General features: G+C 37.0%; 1 long non-coding RNA gene across 1 annotated transcript in view; it reads left to right on the forward strand.

Moving 5' to 3' along the window:
• LOC116663759 overlaps window positions 1-13,103 on the forward strand; it is a 43,264-nt gene that overhangs the window by 28,564 nt on the left and 1,597 nt on the right. The window contains exon 3 of the long non-coding RNA XR_004320082.1: window positions 12,632-12,782. This is a non-coding gene — a long non-coding RNA (uncharacterized LOC116663759). The remainder of the gene's footprint in view (window positions 1-12,631; window positions 12,783-13,103) is intronic.

A 13,103-nucleotide genomic window follows, 5' to 3' on the forward strand; every position in this document is an offset into this window, starting at 1 on the left:
AGAGAGGAAGAAAGGAACAAAGGAACTAAAAACCAGTTAGAAAACAATGAGGCATTAGCAAGTCCTTACCTATCAACAATTACTTTAAATGTAAACTGATTCAATTCTCTAATCAAAAGGTATTGAGTGTCTGAATGAATTTTTTTTAAAAGACCAAATTATCTCCTGCCTACAAGAGACTCATTTCTGCTTTAAGAACATACATATCTCAAAGTAAAGGGATGGAAAATTATTTTCCATGCAAATAGAAACAAGAAAAGAGCAAGTATAGCAAAAACTATACTTAGATAAAATACACCTTAAGCCAAAACTGTAATAACAGAAAAGAAGATCATTATATAATGATAAAGGGGTTAATTTATCAAAAATTATATAGCTCAGTGGTAGAATGCATGAGGTCCTGGGTTCAATCCCCACTACCTCCACTAAAATAATAGATAAATAAATAAGCCTAATTACCACCTCCCCCCCCAAAATAAAACTTATAATAACAAGTTACATAAATATATATGCAACCAACATCAGATCACCTGAATATATTAAGCAAATACTAAAATATCTTAAAGGAATAATGGAAAATAATACAATAATTGTAGGTGACTTCAATACCTCACTTTCAACAATGGACCCATAATCCAGACAGAAAATCAGTAAGAAAACATTGGACTTGATCTATACTTTAAACCAAATAAACCTAACAGACCATCCAACAGCAGCAGAGTACACATTCTTCTTAAATGCACACTGAACATTCTCCAGAATAGATCATATATATATGTTTTTTATTGAAGTATAGTCAGTTTACAATGTGTCAATTTCTGGTGTATAGTATAATGCTTCAGTCATACATGAATATGCATATATTCATTTTCATATTCTTTTCCACCATATATTAGGTCACAAGACAAATCTTAGCAAACTTAAAGATATTAATATCATACCAAGTACATTTTTTACCACATGGTATGAAGTTAGAAATCAGAAATAAAAGAAACATTGAAAATTTCACTAATGTGTGGAATTTAAACACACTACTGAACAACCAATGAGTCAAAGAAGAAATCAAAGAGGAAATGAAAAAATATCTTGAAACAAATGAAAATGGAAACAACATATCAAAACTTATGGGTCACAGCAAAAGCAGTTCTAGGTAGGAAGATTATAACAATGAACGTCTACATTTTAAAAGGGAAAAATCTTAAATAAACAACCTAATTTTACACCTTAAGGACTAGGAAAAAAGAAAAAACTAAGCCCAAATTTAGCAGAGGGAAGGAGATAAAGATCAGAGTAGAAATAAATGAAATAAAGAATAGAAAAAAATGGAAAAGATAAACAAACTAAGAATTGATTTTTTGAAAAGATAAACAAAATTGACAAACCTTTAGTTAAAGTAGCCAAGAAAAAGAGAGGCCTCAAATAAATAAAATTATAAATGAAAGAGAAGGCATTAAAACTGAGCATAGAAATACAAAGTATTATGAGACTACTATGAATAATTATATACCAACAAATTGAACAAGCTAGAAGAAATGGATAAATTCCTAGAAATATCCACTCTACCAAGACTGAATCATGAAGAAATAGACCAATAATAAGCAATGAGACTGAGTCAGTAATCAAAAACCTCCCAAGAAGAAAACTCCAGGACCAGATGGCTTCTAAAATGAATTCTACCACACATTTAAAGAATTAACACCAATCCTTCTCAAACTCTTCTAAAAAATTGAAGAAGAGGGAACACTTCCGAACCCATTTTATGAGGCCAGCATTATCCTACTACCAAAGCCAGATAGGGATACACCATCCACCATGATCAAGTGGGATTCATCCCTAGGATGCAAGAATCGTTCAACATATGCAAATCAATAAATGTAATAGGTCACGTTTATAGAATGAAAGATAAAAATCATGATCACTTCAATAAATGCAAAAAAAAATTTAACAAAATTCAACATCCTTTCATAATAAGAAACCTCAACAAAGTAGGTATAAAGGAACATACCTTAACATAATAGAGGCCACATATGACAAGCCCACAACTAACATCATACTCAGTGGTGGAAAGTTGAAAACTTCCCCTCTAAAATCCACAGTACCTCCACTAAAATAATAAATAAATAAATGGATAAATAAGTAAACAAACCTAATTACCTCCCCCCCCCCCAAATCAGAAACATGACAAGAGTGCCCAGTATCACCACTTCTATTCAATATAGTACTGGGAGTCCTAGCCAGAGCAATTAAGTTAAAAAAAAAAAAAAAAAAAAGAAATGCATACAAATCAGAAAGGAAAAAAGTAAAATGTCTCTGTTTATGGTTGACATAATCTTGCATATAGAAAATACTAAACATTCCACCAAAAAAATGTTAGAACTAATAAATAAATTCAGTAGTTTCAAGACACAAAAATCAACATACAAAAATCAGTTGCATTTCTATACACTAACAATAAACTATCTGAAAAAGAAATAAAGAAAACAGTTTTATTCGCAGTAGCATCAAAAACAATAAAATACCTATAAATAAACTTAACCAAGGAAGTAAAAAATCTATATACTAAAAACTATAGGATATTGTTGAAAGAAATTGAAGAAGACACAAATAAATGGAAAGATAACTATGTTCATGGATTAGAAGAGTTAATATTGTTAAAATGTCCATACTACCCAAAGCAATCTACAGATTTATTGCAATTGCTATCAGAATTTCAAAGTCATTTTTCACAGAAATAGAAAAATAAGCCTAAAATTTAAGTGAAATCAGTAAAGACCCCAAATAGCCAAAGCAATCGTGATAAAAAAACAACAACCTTGGAGGCATTACAGTTCCTGACTTCAAACTACATTACAAAGCTATAGTAATCAAAACAATATGGTACTGGCATTAAAACATACATGTTGATTAATGGAACAGAATTAAGAGCTCAGAAATAAACTCAGGCATACATACAGTCAACTAATATTTGAAAAAGTAGTAAAAAAAATTCAGTGGGGAAAGGATAATGTCTTTGATAAATGGTGTTGGGAAAACTAGATATTTATATTCAAAAGGATAAAATTGGACCCCTATCTTACACCTCTCACAAAAATTAACTTGAAATAGATTAAGAACTTAAACATAAGACCTGAAACCTGAAAAGTAAAACTCCTAAAACAAAGAAAAGGGAAAATACCCTTTGACCTTGGTCTTGCCAAGTATTTTTTGGCTATGACACCAAAAGTACAAACAACAAAAGAAAATATCAACAAGTGGGACTACATCAAACTAGGAAGCTTCTGCACAACGTAAGAAACAATCAACAGAATGAAAAGGCAACCTACTGAATGGGAAAAAATATTTACAAACTGTATATATCTGATAAGGGGTTAATATCAAAAAATATATATAGAACTCATGTATCAAAGCCAAAAAAAAAAATTAACAACAAATAATCTGATTAAAAGTGGGCAAAGGACCTGAATAGATATTTTTCCAAAGAAGACTTACAAATGACCAACAGGCACATGAAAATATGTTCAACAACAATAATCATAAGGGAAATGCAGATCAAAACTAGAATGAGATATCTCTTCATACCTGTAATAATAACTATTATCAAAAAGACAAGAGGTGGATGAGGACACAGAGAAAAGGGAATGCTTGTGCACTGTTGGTGGCAATGTAAATTGGTATAACCACCATAGAAAACAGTATGGAGGTTCCCCCAAAATTAAAAATAGAACAACCATATGATCCAGCAGTCCTACCTCTGGTTATAGCCAAAGGAAATGAAATCACTGTCTCAAAGAGCTATCTGCACCCTCATGTTCAATTCAGCATTATTCACAGTAGTCAAGATATAGAAACAACCTAAGTGTAGATGTATGAATGGAAAAAGAAGAATATATATTCATATATATTGTATTCATATATATATATATATATATTATTCAGCCATAAAAAAGAAGGAAATCTTACCATTTGCGACAAGGATGGCATTATGCTAAATGAAATAATTCAGAGAAAGACAAATACTGTATGATCTCACTTATAGGTGGAATCTTAAAAAGCCAAATTCATAGAAGTAGAGAGCAGAACAGTGGTTCCCAGGGGCTGACGGGGGCCCGGGGCGGGGAGCAGGGTAAGTAGGGTGAGGAAAATGAGATGTTGGTCAAAGGATATAAATTTCCAGTTACAGGAGAAATAAGTTCCAGGGATCTGCTGCACGACATGGTGACTCTACAGTTAACAGTACTGTATTTTACGCTTGAAAGTTGCTATACAGGATTTTAAATGTTCTCACAAAAATGGCATCAAAATGGCAATTACATAAGGTGAAGGATGTGTTGACTAACATTATGGTAAACATTTCACAATATATTATGTCTATCAAATCATCACAGTGTACCTTTTAAACTTACACAACATGTCAGTTATATCTCAATAAAACTGGAGGCGGGTAGAAAGAGTGAGAAATGCTAAAACAGACGGAAGTTCAGGGGAGCAGAGTGATTGGCAGTGAAACCATCAGCCTGATCAGTGTCAGAAGACGGCACCCTCAGTATTTATTATTCATGTTCTCACAGCCCTGGCTGCCCTGAGTCCAGCCTTAGGGGCAGACTCAGCTGCCTTACTACCACCTCGAGCAGCGTCTAATACAAGGCAGTACTAGGTACCAAGGCGGTGGAGTCATCAACAAGGAAAACTGACTGTCACTGAGGGGCATCAATGGACACTCCCATAGGCATCAATGTTTTGGGCTCCCATAGCAGCAGAAACTATCACCTCACCCAGGGTCTAGAGTGAACTGTCTCCCAGTACTTATCATCAAAGCTGCAAAGAGCCAAACTATGCCTGTATTACGAATCGTTACCATCCCAACATCTAACACAGCACCTGACACTTAGTAGGCATACACTGAATATTCATGGGATGAATGAGTGAATAAATGGATGAAAAATGTATGAATGAACAAACTAGAAAATATTGAAGTCACTGGATATACATTTTCAACCATAGGAATAAACTTCAAAAATTGTCTTTAAAACTGTTTGAAGGGAAAGTTTATGAAAACTTAAAGCTCCAATCAAGATGACTGAGAGCAGTCTCAAGGAGGCAGAACTGGCATTTGATTGTAAGCAGAATCCTAATCAAGTGTATCAGACCCGTGTTTGAAAAACCACATGAGTAGAGGATGATCAGCCACATGAACAGGGGTAAAACACAGGATCCCAAAGGAAGAAAATGTTTACAGGTAACTATGCCAGTGTTACCGAGAGGAAAAGGAATTCTGACCAAACACTAAACATTTTGAATTTCTTGGCAGCATCATCCCTAGAAGTACCTTAATCTGTCCCTGCTGGGGGATACTTCTTGAATCAAATTACTCCCAATATTTGGATTCCTTGTCTCCAATCTTCTGTCAATGCAGGCATTCTCATTTCTTGAGGGTTATAATGCATCCTAAAATTGACAAATTTATACACAGGAGACAAGTCTCTGAGAGCTGACTTAATGGCACTGTCTCAGGGTGCTGGCAGAATGAGATGTCTGAACCCCACTGCTGAGGACTAGCTATGCCCCGATGGTAGTCAAACTCCCGGAGTGAAAGCCATGAGCTATGGAAAGTGGTTGGTGGCTGGCTGGTCTTCTAGAAGTGACTTCTCTTCCTTGCCCTATGCCTTTGCTAACATCACCTGACTCTGCAGAGAGCCAGAGAAGGACAAGAGGAAAATGGTAAAAACCACTTAGCAACCAGTGAGTTTGTAATTGACACAAAAAAAATTCCGGAGTCCCCCAAAATGCATAAAGAATTTTTAAATCTCTGGATTTTTCTACAAAGAAAATAAAAGCAAAACCAAAGAAAATCCATTTTGTGACTGTCATTATGACCCTATAGTTTGTTGGACCAGCGTCTCTGGGAAACTTCTTTTTACACCATATTTATCCCAAATCTAATAAAATTCAAAGTCACTTACTGTTTGTTTCTTTGCATCTCACGAAGTCACCAATTACCTCCAAATTACTAAGTTCATCTTGTTCATTGATTATCTTGATGCTGCTGGAACATATGACATTGTAGATCACCAGCTCTTAATGGAAGCTTTTTTCTCATTAGGCAAAATAATGGAACAACATGCTGCCTGTCTCCTGATCTCTTCAGTGGCTCCTTCATTAATTCCAATTTCTCTTCCTTATGCTCACTGGAGTTTGGGTCTTCTGACCTACTCTTATGTCTTTCCTCCTAGTGAGCACTGATCCATTCTAACTATTCCAACCACACTCAACCAATATTTGGATTGAGCAGCCCCTTTTCTGGGTGATATGCTACTACCTTCCTAATTGTGACTCAAGCCCAGCCCTGACTGTTGTCCAGAACGTTAGATGTGTGCCCTTCACAGAACTCATGGACATTTATGTGTTGATGGCCTACCTTTGCCTCCAAGGAAGCACAGTAAAAACATGTGTACTTTCTATTGCAAGCAACAGGATATTCAAATCAAAATAGCCTAAATATAAATGAAAATCATTTACTCAAGCCCACGTGAAGAGTGAATTTCAGGATTCTGGCTTTTCTCTCTTTTTCTCAGCTCTGCCCTCTTCCATGGGTTGCATTAATACTCAGGAAGGCTATTGATCTCAGCACTTTTTTCTTAGAAATCTCTGCATCATAAGAGCCAAGGAGAGAAAGAAGCAAATGTGCAGGCCAAAGACCAAAAGAAAATAAAGATGAGTCAGAGGTCCAAGTAAGCCACTGTCTTATATACCCATAGAAGCCACAGTAGCAGAAATATGGAAGGCTGGAGGCTGGGGATGCTGGTACAAGTTTTTAGACTGCATGCTACTGCCTGGAATTTATTTCAGTGGCTCTAGAACTTCTGTAGCCATCCAGTTGCCACAGCCACCTCTGAGAGGCCCACCATGCTCATACCAAAACAGACTCTTTCCGTCCAGTGACATTCTGGACTAGTTGTGTTCTCAGTTGTGGTTGAGTGTAACATATATACAATAAATCATCTCTTCTGCTGCTTTAAAAAAAATTCTCAGGTGGGCTTTCTTGTGGTAACAAATGATTACAGCAATTCCAGGGCTCAAATGTACATCTCAGATTATGGGAAAGGAGAGTCTCTCTTCCACGGCCACTGAACAGAAGCTAATGGCTTTATTCTGACTGATGAATTGGGGTCAGCATCTACCTCTGAATGGTCACTCTGGCCCGAGAAATGCTTTGAGCCATTGGTTTAGGTGACAGCTCCAGGGTCATTCCTGAATCAGTTGCTGGGGCAAGTGATGATTAGCTTAGGCCAAGCAGAGCCTTTCTCTGGAGCAAGAGATGTGTGAGTCCCACCAAGAACACAGCTGCTACATGATGGGAGAAGGGTAGAATGGACACAAGAGAGGCAACCAATAGTTTCAGCTACAGCTTGTCTATTTGGAACCCATTGAAAAAGAAGAATTCTGTATAATCAAGTTTCCAGACAGCTAAGGGTTCATCACCCCTGATGTATATTAACTGATTTGAATAACATAGTTCAACTGTGCTCTTTATATCTACTTTTAACAGAAGTATATAAACATAAGTTAACCATTTAATGATGATTTAAAATTATCCTGCTATAAATTTATTATTGTATCAATTACAATACAGGGACTGAACCCAGGAGTTACTGAACTGTGCATGACTGTGGCCCATTAAATGATCCAGAACACTATGCGCTTCAACAAATTGTATCTACTTTTTATGACTTTTCTTTCTCTTCCCTTTATTTAAATTACTACTTCTCATTTACAGTGGAATTAGGAACCACGTAATGAAGCTTTTTAAATTGTGTATAAATTAAAAGTAAAAAGAAATTGCCTAGGTGGAAGTATACCGAACTGTGGCTGCACACACACACACACACACACACACACACACACACACACACACGCACACACACACGCAAAAAAACTAAACAAAGTAAATAGGATTTGGGTGGTGCCTTAAAATTCCCCAAGTGGAAAAATGCCCCAGCTGTTAATTATCACAGCCTGTGACAGATCTTCTATCAGATTCAAGGCCTTGTTGCTGATTCTCTGTTGCCTGGTGTGTTCTGAATCATGGAGTGTATACACTTGAGGAGAAGAGATCATAGAAAAGTCAAAACATACCAGGGGGCAAGTCAGCTACCTACCTATTGTGAGGCCTTGACCCGGTAGCTCACCACCAGGCAGACTGGGCCTCAGCCGTACACAGGGAAAGCCAGTTTTGCCTGTGCCTCAGGGTGGGACACATCATGGAGATGATGACTCAACACTGTGGACAGTCATTAATTGACATGTGTGCTTCTTACCCAGAATACCAATTTAATGACAGACAATGAAAAAGAACTGCTACTCAAAAGGAATTTTTCTTCTAGCATAGAACCATATGAGGAGCCAAATTATATTTAGAAGGTTGATTTGGTGAGTATAAAATTAGAACAAACTAGGAAGTGCCATAAGGCTAAAATAGCCTGGTACATCCATCCATCAGCATGCTGGGTCACAGCTGCCAATCACATCAGACTGCCCAAGGCCTCAGACCACTCCAAACAGTGTTTCTGGGGCACTGCCAAACTGTCTCCATGACTCACCATTTTGTGTACTTCATTACCAAACAACCCCCTTTCTAATGAGCCATTCTTTCTTTAGATCAGTTAATATGGTCACAAGCTATGGATAAAGATTATTACTCTTAAAGTTACTTTTTTTAAAACATTTTTTATTGATTTATAATCATTTTACAATGTTGTATCAAATTCCAATGTTCAGCACAATTTTTCAGTTATACATGAACATATATATGTTCATTGTCACATTTTTTTCTCTGTGAGCTACCATAAGATTTTGTGTATATTTCCCTGTGCTATACAGTGTAATCTTGTTTATCTATTCTACAATTTTGAAATCCCATCTATCCCTACGCTCCGCCCCCTTGGCAACCACAAGTTTGTATTCTATGTCTATGAGTCTATTTCTGTTTTGTATTTATGCCTTGTTTGTTGTTGTTGTTGTTGTTGTTGTTGTTGTTGTTGTTTTTTAGATTCCACATATGAGCGATCTCATATGGTATTTTTCTGTCTCTTTCTGGCTTACTTCACTTAGAATGACATTCTCCAGGAGCATCCATGTTGCTGCAAATGGCGTTATGTTGTCAGTTTTTATGGCTGAATAGTATTTCATTGTATAAATACATCTTCTGAATAGAGAGCCCAGAAATGAACCCACAAACTTTTGGTCAACTAATCTTCGACAAAGGAGGCAAGAATATACAATGGAATAAAGACAGTCTCTTCAGCAAATGGTGTTGGGAAAACTGGACAGCAGCATGTAAAACAATGAAGCTAGAACACTCCCTTATACCATATACAAAAATCAACTCAAAATGGATCAAAGACTTAAACATAAAGTTACTTTTTATACTTCTCTTTAAATATAGCTCTAGGAGAGCAGTTTTCAACTTCCAGGGCTGCCTCATGGTTACCTTCCACTCTAAATACTACATTCAACTTTTAAGAGAACTGAAATCCAAATAGAAAAAAGTTCAGATAAATATAAAACCAAATGTATTATCTTCCCCACCGCTTCTCCACCAAGCCAAACCAGTTACCCTAAATAACTTGGCTTTTTAAAAATCTTAATGACAAAAGCTCATCTTTGACTCTTTCTCTCTGTTGCCCCTTATTCTTGTGGTGGCCAAGTCTTGTTGATTCCTCGTTCTCAATGTCTCCCCCATCCATTGTTTTCTTTCCACTCCCAAAGCCCCCACCCCCTTTTTTAAATCTCAGCCTGAATTACTGCAATAGGCCGGTAATGCTGCCTCCTGTCTCTTCTCTATTATTGCCCTATTAACCTTCTAGAAACTTTCTCAAAATATTTAAGGACGCCTCATTACACAAAGAATGAAGTGCAAATGCCTTAGACCAGTGCTCAAAGCCCTCTTAAATTTGGTCTTTACGTTCTGCTTGGCTTCGTTTTCTGTGACCCTCTATTTTAGCCTTTGTAGTCTCAATGTGGACAAATGAAAAAGTCAAACACAAACAATGCTTATGTTTTGTAATGCAAACTTACAGGGAAGAAGTCTTAGAAATTAACACCAACAGATATAGTCTGCAGGTTTTCATTTTAACAATTCATTCAGCTTTTTAAAAATTCCCTGTATTTACCTTCATTCATACATACTTTCATAGAAACACGGCTAGTTACCAAGTAATCAACAGATATCCATTGTTGCAGTAATGCTTTTGAAGGAAACCTAAACCTGTCCAATGTGAGTCTTAATCCAATGACAGCTTCAGACATGCATCGCATAACTCGTATTGACTTGTGACCTACCCGCATTCAGAAATATCCCAGAACATAAATGTCTCTGACATTTAATATGATAGAAACTCTGCTTATTTCATATGCAGGATGTGACCTTGAAGGACATAATGTGATTTATCAGGTTTGGTCACCTTTCAATAAGAACCCAACACAAAGTGATTTGAGCAATAAAGGGAATATTTTGACTCATGTAACTCAAAACGTGACATAGTTACATCCAAGAGTTCAAACATGGTCACCAGGAAACATCTCCATATTTCAACTTTGCATTTCTTCATGCTTCATTCCCCAGTAGATTCTTTATAGATAGGAGCAAAGATAGTCACCAGCAACTCAAGTCTTAGCAACCCCAGCAAAAAGATGGTGTCACTTTCCCAATAATATCAATGTGCATCCTGGACTCGATGACCCAGTTCAATCATATGCCCATTACTGAACCAATCACTGTGGCAGGTTATGTTGTCTTGATTACTGAGGATTGTCTCATATACTCCTGCTCCCTGCTGAAGCCACAGGATGGGGTCAGTACCAGTGAACTAAGATTAAGAATGGAGGAAATACGGTTTTCCCAAGGAAAATCAAGGTGCTGTTATCAGAAGAGAGAACAGATAAAAAACAAACAGGTGAATACTAGGGGCAGATTCTTACATTCACGGGCATGCCTATTACCTCTTACTATCATATATTCAATAATGAGTCCCACAACTTTATAATCAAAATTTTAAGATTAACTTTAGCAATTTGTGTTAATATTTTTAACATCCTACCCTTAACCCAGCAACTCTATTTCTAGGAATAATTGCTATGCTAATAAATGTTTTCCTACATGCCCAACACTGGCCTATGTACATTACAGATGTTATTTCACTTAATACAGAGCTCGAGAATGAAGTGGTATCATCTCTATTTTTGAGCTGAAGATTTTGAGCTGTTAAGTGACTTAAATAAAGATGCACAGCTCATAAGAGGTAAAGCCTGAAGTCAACCTTCACAGTCTTCACCACTATTAGTTACTTCCCTCAGAAATCTCATAGAGTCTCATAAATTTATTCTAAGAAAAAATATGGCAGGTGAGAAAAGATATATATCCCAGGAGGTTATTTATAAATATTTGTCCACAGAACTCAAGTCTGAAATAAGGTATCAATAAATTATGTCACCCTACATGTCCCTTCATTATCAGTAAATATATACTAAATTCCTACTTTATAAAATAATGAAAGATTAATGACTTTTTTGGTAAGGCTGCGAAATTACAATTTTGTTCAAACCAGCTGTGTAAGCTACAGAACCATCCACAGTCAAGGTTAATCAGACACAGTAAGGCCTTGTGCATTGTTTCCTATCTATCACCCTGCCAGTTTACCATTTAGGAAAAAGTTGAATACTTAATCTATACAACCACTCAAAATATATCTTTATATATTGCAGCTGTATACTATCAGGCCAAAGGGAGCTTAAGGCTAAATTGTTTAACCTGATCACACTCAACACTGGAACATTCCATCAGATGGGAAAGTGAGTGGCCTGGGAGCCCACAGAGCTGCTGGTTTTAACCAGTGCACCCAAGAGTGAGAAGCTTCTGCTGGCCATCAGAAACCTTTGCTCTGCCCTAGTCCTCAAATCAGGGCAAAAGAGGGGGCAGGACAGCAATGGTCCTGAAGCGAATGAAGCGCTTAGACCACTGTAAGGACAGCTGGAAAGGTAGCCATACTGGTGCAGGCTCCCGACATGCTGCCTGGACTGGATGGGAGGAGGGGGAAAACTCAATACATACAACTCTGTAACGTACAGAAAGAGCAATTAGTTCATAATCAGTCTCTTTTTTTAATCATGCCTCCATTTCTCATTATCCTCAGGAATGTATCCTCAGCAAATATAGCCCTAAAACACTCCTGAAAAGCACATGAAGGAGAAGCTCATTTGCACAAGAGTAATGATTTAGTCCTGTGAACTTTGAATTTGCATAATCCCCTTTCCTTTCCCCACTTTGTAAAGGACTTTGGTATTTTTTTTTCTCTAAATGATGTGGGCTGGGAAAAAGAATTAAGCAAGCATCAAAGTTCTCGCTCCTGTGTTCTCAGCTATTACATTAATCTTTAAGATTTTTCTCTCCCCTTTATTAAAAATCAGTGACTCATCCAACTTTACACATAAATCCACATCAAAGTTAATTAGAATCTCGGTAGTCTAATGTTTGTCTCTTCCTCTATTAATTCCTAGAAGCCTAAAGCAAGGCTCTGTGTGTGACTGTAGAAGAAAGGAAAAGAAGCCAGTGGACTGACCTGCCGTTTATTCACAGGCAGTGTTTGCGTGGCAGGATTCAGAATTGGCTGCAAGCCCAATTGGTGCGAAGAAGACCCAGGCCTGTAAGTAGCCTTGCTGATGGTCATGCCAGCCTCCTCTGGAACTGCAGTGAGCCCCGACACCAATCCGAAAGAGGGAGGAGGCAGGTAAGAATTAAACAGCAGAGGATACAGCTCTGCCTGCTGACGTCTTTTTCTCTCCCTCCTCTATGATCGGGAAAAACAGCCAATTATTCTTATAAATTGAATTTCTCTCCTTCCTTCCTGTAAAGTTAAAAAAAAAAAACAAAACCCTACCATGCAGCTTTGCATAACATCTGCTAGAAGCAGAGGGGGGAAGTGCAAGAGGGAAGATGAGTGCAAAATAGAAATTATCACTTAACAAGACATTTTTGCATTTGGTTTTCTCAAAGTGTACCTGGATACAAAATGTAGGGAGAGTACCTGAGTAGGACAGGGGATTCAATC

The sequence above is a fragment of the Camelus ferus genome, chromosome 5 (genome assembly GCF_009834535.1).
Source record: "Camelus ferus isolate YT-003-E chromosome 5, BCGSAC_Cfer_1.0, whole genome shotgun sequence".
Lineage (NCBI taxonomy): Eukaryota > Metazoa > Chordata > Mammalia > Artiodactyla > Camelidae > Camelus > Camelus ferus.